The following is an 18,225-nucleotide window of genomic DNA, read 5'->3' on the forward strand; positions in this document are numbered from 1 at the left end:
CGTAGCGGCCGTTAGCTGGGTTCAACACTTTTCCAGCTCTTGAGATAACAGCTTGTTCTTCTTTGAGAGCACCTATTAATACAATGATCCTTAAATCAGTTGTACCAACTATTTCAAGTCTCAGAGGCTCACTACAAAAAAAATACACTTCCGTGATGATACATGTTTGTCACAGTAGGTCGCATTTTCTGTTATGCATGTACATCCATGACGATTTTATGACAGAATCAAGATAGTCACACCTGTGCTGTCGTAGAAGTGTTCCATGACATTACCAAAATTATCATCACGGAAGTGTCCACTTCCATGACGATAAATCGCGTGTCACAGAAGTGCTTTCGTCAAGGGTGACCGACACGTGGCATCCACCGTAACGGAACACCGTTAAGCTATCGGGTCGGGTTTTGGATCCGATAACCCGTTAACAGCCCCGACCAATGGGAAATTTCCATGTGTAAAATTCTTATTGGCCGAACGAAACACGTGTCAGCTCGTCAGTGGGTTAGATAGGCGCCTATGATATGTCGACACGTGCCACGGCCCACCACTGGCCCATTTAGCTTACAAAGCCGGCCCGTTTGACTTGGTCAAAAGTTAACGGGTTGGCCCATGAAAAGCCTGTTAACAATCTCTTTGCAAATAGCCCATTTTATGGCCCGTTAACTCACGACCCGTTAGGCACTAAAGGAAATTGGCCCAACAACGTCATGTGGGCCGTCGAATATAACACCAGCCCATTTCACTTTCGGCCCGTGTATGGCCCACGACGTCTTTCGGCCCATATGAGGCCTTCGTATCTTTTGGCGCTTTACAGGCCCACGGTGACTCTAGCCCATAATGAACAGTAATTTTCTTTGTACCCGTTAACGGCCCGTGATTTACATGGACCGTTTCCAGCCCGTGTTAGCTTTCGGCCTATTGACGGCCCATACGTTCTTGGGCTCCTTTTCGGCCCTCGATTACTTCCGGCCCGTTACTGGCCTGCTTCCCTAATGGGCGAAATTGGGTCCATGGCAAGAGTCGGCCCGTTACTGGCATGTTCTACAAATGGGCCAAATTCGGCACATGGCAAGAGTCGGCCCGTTACTGGCCTGTTACCCTAATGGGCCAAATTCGGCCCATGGCAAGAGTCGGCCCGTTTCTGGCCAGCCCGTCCTATATTCTGGCCCATTAACGACCCGTTATGCCTGTGACATAATTAAGCTTTTGTAGCCCTATGGCCTGTTAATGGCCCATTACCGTGCTGGGCCGATACCAATTACGCCCGATTACGGCCCATGTAGACCCATTTATCCGACGGCCCGAGGCCCACCGATTACAGGCCCATTTATCGACGGCCCGAGGCCCACCGATTATAGGCCCATTTATCGACGGCCCGTAGGAGACCCATGGATCCTACCGCCCGTATATGGCCCATGGGTAGTTGCGGCCACTAGCAAACCATGGAAAAAGAAGACTAGGAAATAAATAAGGCCAAAACTAACGCTAGGCTATTAAGGCGATTGCATAGATTACATCCACTCAGCATCAAAGATCGCCACCAGTGCAAATATAGGGAACACCCTACACTATACAAAAATGTCTTGCTGTTTTCTTCAGCCGGTGGCTGCACGTTAAGAATAAATTTTGTATCACACCAAAACAAATTACAACTATATAACAAAAGGAAGGTTGGCATATAACTTAACAGTCTAGCAGATAAATGCACCACCAGAAGTTTAGAAGCTCAGTTCATTTGACCTGACTGTTATGTTTTCATGCTGTATTGTCCAATGGAGCACCATAACCCTTGCCTTCATTTCCCCTAGGCTCCTGAACAACATAGCAAATGTCTGATAGTCTGGTTTCAAAACCATGCATATCTTGACGACATTGAGCAATGTTTCTCCTTGTTTCACAAAGGGCCTCTGTTAGGGAATGGACTTGTGTCTGGAGCACAGATACAACATTGATTTGAGCTTGCATATCTTGATCATGAGGCAGTTTGGACAATATTGCCTTAACAACCAACCCAGTATTACGCAGGAACGTGCTTTTGGCACTGTTAGTGGACAGGTACTGACCCACTGCAGCAAGAGCTGACATTGCGGTTCTAGTTGCCTCGCCACCTTCAGAAGGTGGCGCTTCCACCATTTTTTCCATAGCTCGCTGAAAAGTTGAGGTTTTACACTAGTAGTACCAGAACAGAAGATATTAAGGAGGCAGCAAAACCAAACGAAATAGCTTTGGTCTATATACAGAACTTATTCTGGTGAACCCATGTAAAATATTAGTTGTATTTTATTGCAAAGTACATAATAAAACCAGGTTCCAAACATATGACCATGTACCATCGCTAATGTATTGTCTATTTCTTCACATTGTATTGAGGGCTAAGGATAAAGAGACGAAGTTTATAATACGGTAAGCATAGTATGACATCATTCATATGACAAAACAACTGAGAACAGACAAACATGCAATAGTAACATTGTGTGGGCAAGTCCAGCACGGAACTAGATTACGGGTCAAGATCAAAGGAACATCACTCCTCCCTTTTTAACCTTGTAAGGTGCAATGATACACTAAGACAATTGTGTATAAAATTGAAAAGAGTAATAGACATTGGCTGCAAACCATGCAGTTCAAGGCACAAGTCAGAGTAAGTAGTAGTTAAAAGGCATGAGGATTAAGGACTTACAACAGCGGCTTTGACTGGTGTAGTCATGCCCTTCTTCTTGCTGGTGTGACAGTCCTTGAAGATTTCCACATCATTTGGTTCAGGTACTTTTTGGTCCTTGTGGGCTTTCCTATGCATTTCGAACAAGTCAATATAGGTCTGATAATATGGTACAGCGAAAAGAGTGAAACAGCAGCTAATTACAAGAGCCTCGCAGTGTGCAATATAGCTACGAGATCCTATCGTCTGTTGGAATTTCACTTTTGTACGGTTGGCCTTGTTCTTTGAACAGTTCACCTACAAGAAGATAGATTTGTGTGGCACATGCATCAATAGGACTTCAACATGTGATTTGATCACATATATATAATGTACCTGATACTTTGGATCAGACCAGTGTTTAACAAGGCCCCTCCAGTCTTCATTCGATATATTTTCCACTGGAGATGTTTAGGAAAGTTCACTGTTAGCCTTGCCTTCAAAGTGAGTTTTCCTCAAGTTATACCGATACTGTCGCAGAGCAGACTTGAAAACATGGGTGCAAGCTTGTCTGGTTGCATCATATTGGCTATCCAACTTGAACCTCATCTGTTGAAAATTATGGGAGTCTCACTATCAGCAACCTAGAAAGTATGGGACAGAGCAAGACGATATTACTAGTTTCCATACATAACCATACTTACGGATAAATGGTCGAGGAAGGTGTTGAACTGGGTTTCGTCTTTGTCATTCCTGTACTGAATCCATGTTGGGAGGATACGTACATGACACCTAACGACAACCGCTGCCTCTGATACTAACTTGGCTGACTCTGTAGCATCACGTGGCCTTTTTAAACCTGCCTCAAAACGGATCTCCACTCTTCCTCGTCTAGATTTAGTTGAACCTATCGAGCATTATCCCTGATGTTTGTTTCCTCTTGCGCCTAGGTGCTAGTCCAACAATGAACATATGAAGTGTTAGTGTACATCAAACTGTGAGACTACGTATAAAGAAGGATGCAACTGTAACTTGACTCCAGCAACTACCTTCTTGTTGTTGAAGCTCACAAGGTTCATTTGATATTGCCAACTCGTCTTGTGTCAAGAGTGCTTGGGAAGTAGTGTCAGGTGGCAAGGGAGCTTGGGAACGTGCTGCTAGCTCAGTTGACGCACGAGTATGTTGTGCAGCTGGTAGTACTGTGGTAGGTGTTGCAAGAACTAGGGCTGTCTCTGCTTGTTTGGTGGCAGCTATTTGTTTTTGTTTGGCTTTTTTGCAGCTCGTGTAGCATTGGATGCCGTGTTTGTAGAACTTTTCACTGGACTTTCACCTTCTATTGCACCATCAGTACCAGCAGAATATGTAGGATTCATCTGCTTCTCATTCCCTGCCATTCTGTGTTTCTACCTCTTTCTCTGTGCCATGTTAAGTCAAGCCGACAAGAAAAATGAATAACAATTTAGTTCTTCAGAACAAATTGATGCGTGATGCAGATGAACTAAACGTTGATGTTAGACAACCACATGATAGGAGGATGTAATATGTATGAAAAACAGGACGGAAGAGATAACCAGAACTATGATGTTTAAACTAAGAAGAAGACATTCCACCAAATTAGAAGCAATGCAATGGGAGGTAGACACGATATGAAAGATGCTACAAATATCGCTCTGCCAAGTTAACAGTGTCTCAGCATAAATGGCGTTTAAACAAATGTGAAGCAGTACAAGAAATAAATCATATGCAAGATGCAAACAACATCACACTACCATGTTAGAGGTCTCTCGTCATTAGTGCCATTGCATATTCACAGCATTGCATATTCACAGCTTATGATGTGTAAACTAAGGAGAAGGCATTTCAACAAATTAGAAGCAATGAAAGCTAGACACCATATGAAAGATGCAACGAATATCACTCTACCAAGTTAAAACTGTCTCGTCATAAGTGCCATTTCAAAAAATTAGTAGTACAAGCTAGAAAAGAATGTGAGACGTAACCTATATCAGACTCCGAAGTCAAACGTGTCTTATGATAAGTGATTGTTGTAGGTTACACAACAGTAGTAATTTGATGTAAGAACATGGTGTGATAGACAGATATTGTATGTTCTAGAAATAGGAACACGTGTCTTATTCAAGTATATATAATGTGTAAAGTAAGCAGATGGAATTCAACAAAATTAGAAGCAATACAAGCTAGACATCACACATAACATGCAACCACATATAACAGTGCCAAGTTAGAGGGAGCACCAGTGATGCTGCACTAGGGGAGACGTGCTCATCATAAACACAGCTTTGTTGAGTGTCTATGCATGTGTTGCCTTGGAAATCATCTTGGGGGTGTGGAGGAGTAGAAACTGTAGAGGCCCTCCATTTGGAAGGAGCACCTTTATCCGCTGCCTTGCTAACTTCCTTCCGCTTTATTGATTTTGAATTATCAAGTAAAACCGACAAGAAAAAGCAATACAATTCTCTCTTCATAACTCATTCATGCATGATACTGACAATCACTACTTTGATGTAAGGCAAACACATGATACCAGGATGGAATATGTACGAAAAATAGGAAGGCATGACATGTTCATAACTGTTTGTGTAAACTAAGCAGAAACCATTCCAGCAAATAAGAAGCAATGCAATCTAGACACCACATCAAAGATGCAACCAATATGACTCTGCCAAGTTAAAAGCATCCCATCATAAATGGAATTTCAACAAATTAGAAGCAGCGCATGCTATAAATCATATGAAAGATGCAACTAATATCGCACTGCATATACTAAAGGTGTCTCGTCATATTGATTGATGCGGGATACAAAAAAAAACAATAGTTTTATGTAAGGACATGCTTAATAGACAGATGTACCATGTACTAAGTACAGGAAGGCATGTCACATTAACAGGTATAATGTCACATTTACAGGAGTATAAGCTAACCAGACTAGCACATGCAGTTTAACCAGATTGGAAGAATTACAATCTAGACACCATATGGAACATGCAACCACATATCACGCTGCCAAGTTAGAGCAAGCACCTGCGATGCTAGTGTAGGGGAAATGCTGTAATCAACTACAGAGCTACGTTCACTATCTTCATCTAGCATTTCTGTTTCTTGAGAATCATGTCGGGAGGCTGACGCTGCATTCTTTAAATGAGGAGTAGTCCCCTTGCCTGCCTGCCTCGTCATAAGTGATTGATGAGGGATACACAAGAACATTAGTTTGATGTAAGAACATGGTTAATACACATATGTACTAGTATGTACCAAGAACAGAAAGGCATGTCATATTCAAAGGTATAATGTGTAAGCTAAGAAGATGCAATTTAACCAAATTGGAAGTAATACAAGCTAGACATCCGGCTGGAGTGGTGAACATGATCATCTAGGACCTGAGAGCCTGGTGGGAGGCGGGCTGCTTCGCCACCATCGTGGATTTTTAGTTGGCTTCCAGGTGATGCCTGTCTTTGGTGGGCTTGTCACTGGCTCGGCCAGTGCCCTGACTAGCTATTTGTCTTCTAGTGCTCACGGGATGGTGGTTCATGTAAAAAATATCTTTCCTTATCTTAATAAAGACCGAATTTGGCCTTTCGAATACAAGCTAGACACCATATGGAACATGCAACCACATATGACACCGCGAAGTTAAAGCAAGCACCTGGGATGGTGGTTCATTGCGAGCGAGGTCATCAACTCCAGAGCAACGTTTACCGTCTCCATCTGCTGACACTGCACCCTTTAAAGCATTGTAACGTGCCGCGCTTAGCCGCGTAGAAATCTAGCATGACTTGTCTCTTTTCTTTTTTGCTTCGCTTTTGGCAGACTCTGAAATACCCTTGCATAAAAACACAATAGTGAGAGTATAGATGAAGTGTGTGCAGAACTAGTGCACTGTAAAAGTAGCAGATAGCAGGTGGCTGAAAAATAAATGACAGGAGACATATGATAGCTCTACAACATTGCATGGCAAACAAAATTAGATTCTACTCCGTATGATTTTGTAATATATGAGCACAGGAAATGCAGGTACTCCTCTAGCACACCACCACATGTGGTCATATCTAAGATAACAGTCGACTGAAAATAAATAGGTCAGTTGATTTTTTAATGAACCATCCGATCTATAAGGAACGGGCAGATGGCCTTCGTCTACCTCCCGCCAGTCACTGTTGACGATCCTTCTCGAACCGCCAGCGACCACCGGCCCAGACCTGTGCCTCCGCCGCCCTGCCCTCCCATCAACCTCACACCACCGCCGTGCTTGGCAGTGCCCCCAAGCCATACCTTTAACCCGGTCGACCTCCAGATTGGGCGCCAATAGCTCTAGGCCGCACACGCCCCTAAGATAAACACCAAGGCGCTGCTTCCCCGGCGTAATAGTCGTACTAGCGCCTGTTACGCCGGGGAATGCTTCCGTTAATTGGGAATCAACTGGCCAGAAATTGAAATTCAGGGGGGCGATGGACCTCTAGCTAAGGTGAAATAGTATATGAGGAGAAACCTTGTGCATCGCGAGTTACTAGGAACACCTAGTATCAAGAAGAAGCGGTCAACTAGTGTCTTCTGTGGGATGAATACCGTGCAAGCAGAGACGTAAGATTTGCACGAATAAGGGAAGAGGAGTACCTTCTTTGGTTGCCGGTGTGGTCACCTCCACATGTCGCGCCGATCTTCTTCTTTTTACCGGGGAAACCGATGTTCTGGAGGGTGCAGGCTTGGACGAACCGTGGCCAAATTGTTGACTGTGTTGCCGTGGTCGTATGTCGGCGGAGGGGAAGCAGATCCGAGGCGGCGAAGGACGGCGTAGCAGGAACAACTCCGATGCGGTGGGGGGTGGCGAAGTTGGAGCAGCAGCGGTGAGGCATAGGACGGCGTGGTTGAACTGGCTCGGGTACGGACGGCTCGGCCTCAGCTTCAACTACTAGCCATGGAGGGCGTTGCGGTTGTGGTTGCGGTGGACGACGGTGTCGGGGTATCGGCTCCAGCATGATGGAGGAGGGTGGCGGTTGATGGGTGGGATGGGATGGCGGACGGAGGATGCCGGAGTTTCGCGGCTGGTGGAGAGGTAGTTTTGGCGCCCACGAAGTACGAATGGGGAATCGGACGGGTGGGAGGAACCATGTTTCGGTCTGGGACGCACTGGTTTTTGGCTTTTTTGAACAGAAGATGGGATGCGCTTGTTTGAAATTTGGGGAAAGTACAAACTTTGCTCCCCTCTTAAATTTCGAACCTACTGTGGGTCGGGGGTAGGATGGTAATCCCACGTGTCCCAAATAGTGGGCGGGAGCGATTTCGGCCGCGTGCATGTGTGCTTAGGCGGTCATTGTGTATGAATGTTTTTCGGAGGCGGTTGCGTGGCGTCTAGATGAAGCTACAAACCTACCCCGGTTTAGACCTTTGGACGTCGGGCCGGTAGGTTTCACGGGTCGGAGTTATTAGAAAAGTAATTTCCTTGTACTACCAAACATTGGTCTCACGCGGTTTCGGGCGAGTAGAGGCTCTTTTGGCGTTTCGTTCGAAATTTTGAAACACAAAGCATTCACGTTTAGAGTACTCTTGAACTATGAGGATTGACCTAAATAGACAATGTTATATTTGACCTTGTATGTTTGAAAAGCTCATTAAATTATCCGCTTCCTTTTGAAATTTTGACACTTGAAAATCCTATAACTACTATTATTTTGGAATGCAGGAGCTAAATTTGAATCTATTTTGTACACGACTACATATGCTATTATGTACAAAATCAGAGCAAAGATTGGTACCCCCATAGTTTAGGTATGGTTTACAAATGCCATGATATCAAATTCAAATAATTGAATGGACTTCATTTTGAATTTGATTTTTTAAACCACCTTAGGTTGAATTCAAATGTATGCTAGTTCATAGGTAGCTATTTATAAATGTCCATTGTGTAACTTTCGTATGTATAATGTGCTTTACACACACAACATGAACTATACTCACGTTTATATTCGATTGCTAAAGCGATGCATTGTCTCGAGTTCAAAATACTAACTATGTGGATCAATTGTGTCGAATAATAACATAGACATGCTCAAATTCGATAGAATCTAGATGTATGATGGATCAATGACCGCTCCTTACACAAATTGCAAATATCATGATCCCATCCTAATATTTGGATACAATTTATATCTTTAATCAATGTGTAGAGCAGTCTTTTACGTGTAGTTTCACTCTCCATCAGTGGTCTCCCACACATGCTCACACACTCTCTCCCGAGATGTCTTTCTCGCACACATGCTATAGATATAACCCTCCCTCCTTCTCGTAACCATTTACAACTGTTTTGACTAACCTTTATCACAAGCACTCTTCCTCTCGCAAACATACACACGCACAATCCTCATCGACCCTTTCTATATACATGGACCTGCCTACGTGTCTCATGTACGCACATTATCTTTACGCCTGTCTCTCACGCATTATCTCACACCTCTCTTCCTAATCGACGAGTATGATTGTAGCAGAGCATTCTGTAGGATGCCCCTTAAAGTTAGGTTGGATGAATAGTAATATCAGAGATAAAGGGGTTACCTTAGTCCGAGAACCTAGGGTTACAAATCCTAGCCGACTTTGTCAGTGGACACAGAGTCCTTCACAATTCTGCTATCTTTGTCTTGTACGACTAGTCATCCATGGGTCTTCCTAAATGTGTCATGGGCCGAGCAATGTGGCGCAGGACGGAACCAAACGAAGGGCCTCACCTCGACCCACCGGACCTCACGCGGTGACAGACCCTCTGCCCCCACGTCTCATTATCTTCTCACACCCACACATACCAACACAAACACCACACACACAGAAAATTTCTCCTGGTGCCTCTATTCCCTCCCCCCTTGCATATACACACTCAAGGGAATGGAATCTCTTGTCGTGACGTCATATTAGTCTCTCTCTCTCTAGACCACTCTCATTTCTCGTGATATCTCTCCCACACCCCCCGTAGGCCCCTCTATCCATGCCTCTCTCGAATACGTAATACACACACATACCTCTCTAGGCCCCGCCAAATGCATCAACTACACATTCACACATGTTACATCACGTACCCCATTGATCTAAAAAGCCCTCTCTTCACGTTTATTTCGCATAAAACATTCCTTTTGAATAAAGTGTGGCCAAAAAATTATTTTAGAGTTTCTACATATATACAACATTACAAAGTTATATGTAGGAGTACGAACGCTAATTTGCATTGCATGGTGCCCACAATGATATTTATTCCGCACTATGAATTTGTATATTTTTATACTATATACAAAGTTAGTCATAATAAAGAGAAACGAAGAGCATCTCTCTCTCGATCGCATACCCCCCCTGTACGCCCCTTTCACGTATGCACACAAAACTATCTCCAGGTCCTCTAAAAGTAAGCCCCCAGAAAATTCACGCGTGTTTTATCTTTCTCTCGCGATATATGCATTGACGATCATTGTATTTGAAGCAAAATCATGATACATACATTGGACTTCATAATCCACCCATTATGGTCACCGTTTACATTTAGTGGTTATTATACAGTCACGGGCTCACCGTACAACTTTGTATTTGCTCATGACATGACTAGTTGACCAGTTAAACGCTCCACGTGGCACCTCTAGTGTTGCATCACATTATCTCACTACCATCGTGCCCACCTGTCGACTTGTATCTACTCTACATCTACACTATTATAAAATACATAAAATATAAAATACACTCTTATAAAAAACAGAGTTGGTGATGATGGTGTGCCTGCCATCCTGCAATATAGGCCGTCCGATTTATATCTGACGGATAGGAAAGAAACTATGGCAATTTTGCAAAAAGGTACCCACACACCTCTCCACATTTTCAAATAAGGCCTTCCCTCGTTCATCCTTTTCTCTCACAAGATAAACAAGTCATACAAATGCATCTTGATGTTACGTGCAACGCACGTGCATCTGCTAGTAAGAATGAAAGCAAACGACAAAAAAATATTTTGACGGTGGTTCGAAGTCGTGACCGCGGGCACAACGGACAAGGTGGCCTTGTATTGGTATGCTGAGCCGTCTGTTTTAACACACAGGAGCTGGTGTGGTGATTATACACACACGCACGCATGCACACGAACTCCATCCATGCAACACTCACACAAACACATGCACCCACGCACACACGCAACACTCACACGTACACACGCAGCCACGCACGCATGCAACACTCACACGCACACACGCACGCATGCATGCACACACCATTACACCACACGACCAACACACACTATCACGCTCAAGTGCTCAACCTACACGTGCATGCGCACACATCAGGCCCTGACAGACACATACACAACCAGGTGATTCCTGCGCACGGGTTGGAGCCTTGTCGCGCCTGCGTAAATTTGTGTTTATCTGACCTTTTCCCTATGCGAACTGACAGGTGGGACCCACAAGGAACATGGTCAATTTAACTAGTCAACATGGCGCCACACAGACTATTTGGCCGGTCAACAGAGTGCAATCCGATGCTGAACTGTGAGCAAGTGACAGGATAATCACCGCAAAACGTATATAGTGACCGTAATCAGCTTATTCTGAAGTTAGGTGACTGTATTACACTTTTCTCTCTGTAGGCCCTCCAAAACTACATCTCTACACATTCTCGCATGTTACATCTAACAACTATGCAATACATCACTACTACTACACTGTAACACAATAAATCATATGTGTTTTTAGTTTTACTAGATATCATATTGTTACTTATAATTATTCAGTTTGCATTCATTAAAATTGCCTTTGAAATGTATGGCCAGTATCATCTACCACGCGGGAAAAATCCCGCCCTTTCCTGTTTAATCGGGTTTGTATCGATGGATCGTGCGAAACAACAAAACTATAGTACTATACAGTACAAGTGATAGTTCACTGGGCCGTCGTGTCGTCTACTCCTCCGTCGTAAGAGTGGAGCGCTCGCTTTCATAAATCTTCTAGTCCCTTTCGCCGACATGTGGGACATCAAGCTACCGGGTCCACGTGCCATACCGGAATACAGTGCAGAGCAGTCGGGGTGAAGCACCCCAGTCATGGCGCCGGCGTAATAATGAGCAATGAGGCGTCAAATCACAAAGCTGCACCTTTCCCGCAGTTAAGTTGGAGGGACGAAGTAATAATGCTAAAAAAAGAAATTGGAGGGACGAAGCAACCATCATTTCACTCGTTGTTGAATCCGCTTCTCCCTCATCTTCTTCAACTTAACCACATGTTGCTTCTGCCGTTGTTCTACCTCATGTGAGACGCGGATCAGCATGGTAAAGCACTGACATGTGGGACCGCATGTTAGCAAACTGCCAGGACAACGTCCTCCAAAAATAAGAAACCTCCCCCGCCATCCGTGCGGGAATATCACCTCCTTTTTACTAATCTTTGATTCTATACTTTTTTAGATCAATTTAATTGAGATTTGTATAGATAGCACACACGAGCAAAACCAAGTGGTACGGTTAAGGGCATCCACAATGTGTAGCCAAATGTGAAAATAGCTTTTGGCATCGTGGGAACCATTGTGGACGGTGTTGTCAAAGCCAAAAAGATGGAACCGAAGCTCCGTGATTGATTGATTGATTGATTGAAGGAATAGAAAAATGCAACGTCTCTCCTCTTTCTCCCATGCTTGGACGCATGTAGTACAGTATAGAGCACAGAGTCTACTCCCCTGTCCCTTCTATCACAAATCACAAAGCAGCGAGGCGTCAAATCACAAAGCACGGACGAAGCAACCATCATTTCACTCTTCGCTGACTCCGCTTCTCCATCATCTTCTTCGAGAAACCATCTCACCACACTAGTACTCCTAGTAGTAGTACTAGTAAAGGACTTCCTGGATGCAAATAAGGCGGTTGTCTCGGCTTGCAGGCGGCACTTGCGAACGACTTACCGTGGTCTCCCTCAATGGTGTTCTCCGTCGAACGCACTTCGCCAAACCACAAAAAAAATCATCGACGTCACCGCAATGGGCAAGGAATTCAAATATAGTTACTACCTCCATTTTTTGTACACAAGGCCAGTATATCAAAATTACAAATTGCAAAGGGTCACTAACACTAATCGTGGCAAAATTGATGGGGTTAGCAACCAAGGACATTAATATCCCCTGCATGCATGTAGAAGTGAGAAGGTTCATTTGCATGGTGTTGCATTAATCAAGCGATGAGGAGTGAGATGGTTAGCCCTTTGGTCTTTCGAGAAAAAATACGCATTAATTGACACGTGAAACGAGGATTTGTATCGAAGGAAAACCCCGCCTTTCTTTTTTAACACTAGTACTCCTAGTACGTACGTACTTATCCTGTTTGGGTCTAGGCCTTGCATTGCCAAACTTCGCCACACATTTTTGCCAAGCTTGCCTAAAGTTTTCAAAATGAGAAGGAGGTACACTTGCGCAAGGCTGTCGAGGTCGCACTGCACCCTCACATGGTCACTCCTGCACGCCGTGGTCGCATCGCACCCTCACACAGTCGCTCCTGCAAGCCGCAAACCCAACCAAGGGAACGCACCCTCACTGACACGTGTTGTCGCATGTGAACAAACCAAACTCAACCATCCTATCGCTGACACATAATTTTCGTTCATAGAGTATGTTTATCCAACAGCATGTTGGGGAGTATCCGTACGGCCCGTGCGGTGATCTGTTGGGGAAGAAGAAGAGGTGAGGAAGAAGGAAAGAAGGGTTAGGAGACATAGGATATTCATCCAACCGCCTGAAATGGTAGACTGACCCAAGTCAGGTGACTTGCATAACAAAGAGTATGTTTTTACACAGCAAAAGATCCATAAAAACAACAACATAAATAAAAACTATCACTGCTCGCGGAAAGATACGGCCTCGTCGTCTTTGGCTACCAGCCCGAACTAGCCGTCGTTGCCGACATGTGTCTCCGCACCGTGGTTGTCCTCAGCCTCCAGCTACTCGTTCAAGCGGAGCGTGCGGGCGCTCTACACGGACGGGAGCACAGCCCGGTTCAAGTCGAGGACATCCGGTTCCGCCTGTAGGAGGGCCTTGATGGCAGCGGCATCCGCGCGCTCCGCCTCAAGTCGAGCCTCCGCCACCCGGTTCAAGTCCAGGACTTCCGGTTCCGCCTGCAGGAGGGCGTCGATGAGAGCGGCATCCGCGTGCTCTGCGTCGAGTCGAGCCTCTACCGCCCGGTTCATGTCCAGGACGTCCGGTTCCACCTGCAGGAGGGCCTCGATGGCAGCGGCATCCGCGCGCTCCGCCTCAAGTTGAGCCTCCGCCGCCCGGTTCACATCCACGACATCCGGTTCCGCCTGCAGGAGAACCTTGATGGCAGCGGCATGCGCGTGCTCCACATCGAGTTGAGCCTCTGCCTCCCGGTCCTCCTTTAGTATCGCCATGTTGAACCGCTGGTCCGCCTGCACCATGGGGGACTCAGACGCCAGCACGAAGTCGACGTCCATCGTCTCATACCCATCGGGGGCTTTCTGTGCCGCGAGCTCCGCAGTGAACATTGGATCGGCTTCCTCCTCCTCGTAGCTTGGCTCCAGAGAACTCGGGGATTGGCCCGCCGCAAAATGAGCTTGGGAATGGAGGTCTGTGGCGCCGACCGCCATCGCGATTTCTGCGTGGCGCTCCGACGTCAACATCTTGTAGTAAGAAATCTTGTGGCGCACCATGGCTTTCCGGCGAACTAGGGAATGCTTGATGCGGGCTAGGGGATCGAAAGGTGGGGGAATGGGCTGGAGATTTGGTGTGGTTTTAGGGCAGTGGCTGGCGTAGGCCGAGCAGCAAAGGTTCTGGTGTGAATAGTGGTTCCGATGACGACTAGTCAATCGGTTTTGATTGTACATCGCTCTTGTCGCGTTCGCGTTGCAGCCCGGCACGCTGGAACCTCCACGTCACTCACCGAATGGAACGCGCTTCGTCTTGCGTTTTCGCTCGCTTGTGGGACCGCAGTTGAGAGCAAACCGACATCCCTCCCCCTCCCCCGCCCGCATCATTTATTATACCACCACTCCCTCCGTTTTATGCAGAGTAAATAAAAACAGAGGGAGTATACTACGGATGAGGATCCCATGACGTGGCCCAAACCGTTGAGTAACTGACATGCGGGGCCTAGCAAGCATGGGGTCCGCCAGTAAGTGACCGAAAGGGAGGGTAAGGCAGGGATACCTACGTCAGAGGATCCACTTCCACTATACTACTTTGACCAAATGTTAGAGTAATAATATATGACATGCAACTTACACAAATGTTAGAGTAATAATATATGACATGCAACTTACATAAAGCATACAAGGTCTAATGCGTTTTTCGAGGCTAACTTTGACCAAATGTTAGAGTAATAATATATGACATGCAACTTACACAAAGCATATGGTCAATTTCGTATCTGAAAGGAGTTTCCAATGATATAATTTTCACATTATACATCTCATGTACTCCCTCCGTCTAGGTGTGTAAGTCATCTTACGAAAACCAAATAATCCCAAAACACGTACTACCTCCGTCCGGATTTATTGGTCCCCATTGTGTTTCGTGCCAAATTTTGACCATAGATTAAACTAACAAAATGTTCATGCATGTCACCAAACATTATATTTTTGAAAACTATGTTCAAATACAAATCCAATGAGATAATTTTTCTTGACATGCATTAACATTTTGTTAGTTAAATCTTTAGTCAAAATTTGACACAAACTACAAAGGGCACCTATAAACCAGGACAGAGGTAGTAGGCGCGGTGCATTAACTTCTACGTCGTTTCTTGTTTTTGACATATCAACCAATAAGAGATGAGGGTGTGCGTGCTTTTAATGACCTAAGACTATCAAACATGACATGTAGTGGTTAGCTCATTGCATGAAATACTATTAATTAGCAAATAAACATTAATGTCTCTCGTTTTCCCCTCCTCCTTGGTCACGGTGCACAGCCTAAGATGACTTACTCACCTATGTGAAAGGAGTACTATTAATCTTGTCAATAGTCAAATTGGAAACCATCTCGAGTACAAATCTAGGAGTACGTACGAATCTAACAATATTGATTGGGCGTTGTTGAATGTTGATACCTTTTTTTTATCATAGTAGAGATACTTTGACTACACATAAAACTTATATGTAAAGTATAAAGCATAGGAGGGAGTATATTGTACGTTCAAAAATGAAACGAACATTGAATACCCTTTATATATGATTTGCGGATGCTATGATCACCTGTTCAAAATTTTGAATCCGCCTTAGGTATCACGTGCCCCCACTCGTTCCCTCTCGATTTCATCTCGGGGTCCGGAGATCTATTGAAAGAGGACTAGGGTGGGTACATGCGAATGATACTCAGTGGAATGTTCAAATGAGGCATGCGGGAGGATGGACTCGACTGGAGGGCGACATGATCGATGGAGAAGAGGGTTGGAGAGGAATGAGAAATAAGCAAACGCCACATGATTACACTTGAACGGCTCAAATAAACAATAAGTTGTCTTGCTTGGCCTACATAGTGAAAAGACTAATGCGCAACGTGGAGCACTAACGCTCGAATATGGCCGGGAAAACAGGGAAACCGACATGTGGGGCACACCCGTCGGGGCGACGTAGCGCAGACTAGTCCAATGGAGGAGCTGGCCCACGACTTCCTCGCCACCGACAACCGTTCATGTGGGTTGTTGGGGCCAACAACAGGGCGCAGCTCTAGCACCGCCTCTGGACACGGCGACCGCGGTGAGCGACACGCTCATATCGTCGATAAACACGGTCGGTTTTAGTGTGCCGAGGGTGGCGTTAGTGTTGTGGCACGACCAACGGTATGTTTGGTTTGTGCCCAAGGTTGCCCCATCAAAGCATTGGGTAGCCAAAATTTTGGTTGAGGTATTGGTTGCCCATGAGTTGGCCGACATTGGCAAGAAAAATAAACTAGAGTTGGCTAGAGTTCATTGGCATGCCAAAGAAATGGCAACCATCCAAACAAAGACCAATCTTTGGGTCATGACCAAAATTTTGGTAAGGTGCACTTTGGCCACAATCCAAACACACCCCAACACCCGGCTCGTCGAGGATGCACGGGGCGCCGCGACACATCCGCAGAGTGGTGTAGCGCGGCCAACTGCATCCTATGGACCTAAGACCATGCCGGGTCGTCTTGCTTTTTCAATGACATGTGGGGATCGCATTTGAGCAAAGGGCATCTCCAACGTTGCCACGACCGCAGCTGACTACCCTGACACACCAAAGCCCTCGTCCCTCGCACCATCGCGCGGTGTGTTCCCAGCCGGCGCCAGCTGCCCGCATTCATGTCGTCCGTTCGTATGTCGTCGTTAAGAGGCTTGGTGCCCGAGGAACCAATTCCGGCGACTTAATGACGCACCCGGACGCTTGGCCTCACCGGAATGCTCTACTTAAAGCGGCAACGCCCAGCTAACCTCCACACCATAGCACATCGTCCTCCTACCCGGCACGACATCCGCCATCACCGCAAGTGCAAACGCTCTGCGGGAGAGCTTGTCTTCGGGGATGAAGCTCGAGGTCGCCGCCCTCGCTCAAGTCGCCTCTCGCGATGCAATAGCGGTGTAGCCGGACGCGGATGCGACCACACAAGCGGTGGCCACGCTGGCGGCCGACGACGGGAGCACCGTCAGCCACGTGTCCTACTTGCCGCCATGAGTAGGGCATGGGAGGCGGCAGGGCATGGTGTGCCAACTGGCCGGTCTGTATCCCGTGTTCTACTCTTCCTCGCCGGAGACCGCACCTTCACTTCACGGGTCTTGAACCCCGCACCCGTACATAGAGATCGCATATGGAGGACGTCGGTCGCCACCATAGAATAGGTTTAGGGTCGGGTTTCTTTTATTTTTCTGTCCTATAAAAGTTCAAAATGTAATGAAAATCTGCCCTGTTTGCATTAATCTCGGCCGGTGTATATGAACTTTCACAATAATATACATATTGTAGGAGTACTAGCAAGATGCCCGTGCGTTGCACGGAAGATCAAGATCTTGTGGGAGAAAGGATGAACGAGGGAAAGCCTTATCTGCAAATGTGGAGAGGAGTGCGGGTAAATTGTCATAGTTTCCTTCCTATCCATTAGATATAGATCGGACGGCCTATATTGCAGGATGACAGGCACACCATCATCACCAACTCTGCTTTTTATTGAACCGAGACAAATCTAAAAAACCTAACTAAGCCAACCTCCCAGCATATCGCGCGGGAAAAGACCCGGCCGCGCCGTTTTAGTCGGGATTACCTGATTACTAGTAGTAGTATCGATGGATCGCGCGAAGCAACATTTTTTTTGAGGGGGCGAAGCACCTAGTTTAAAAGGAAAAAGGCAGTACACTCACAGCACTCCTGTCGTGGTCGCATTGCACCCCACACACGTTCGGTCCTGCACACGGCTCGTGCAAACGGAACGCGCTTTGTCTTGCCTCTTCACTGACACGTGGGACTGCACTTGGAGAAACCGACCATGTGCCAAACTCCCCCCGCCCACCGCGCGAAAATCCTCCCCCCCACACAAAAATTCCCCCCAAATTCGATTCAACCGCCCTTCGGCCAAATATTCCCCAAACCCCCCTCCCC

The sequence above is a fragment of the Triticum aestivum genome, chromosome 1B (assembly GCF_018294505.1).
Source record: "Triticum aestivum cultivar Chinese Spring chromosome 1B, IWGSC CS RefSeq v2.1, whole genome shotgun sequence".
Lineage (NCBI taxonomy): Eukaryota > Viridiplantae > Streptophyta > Magnoliopsida > Poales > Poaceae > Triticum > Triticum aestivum.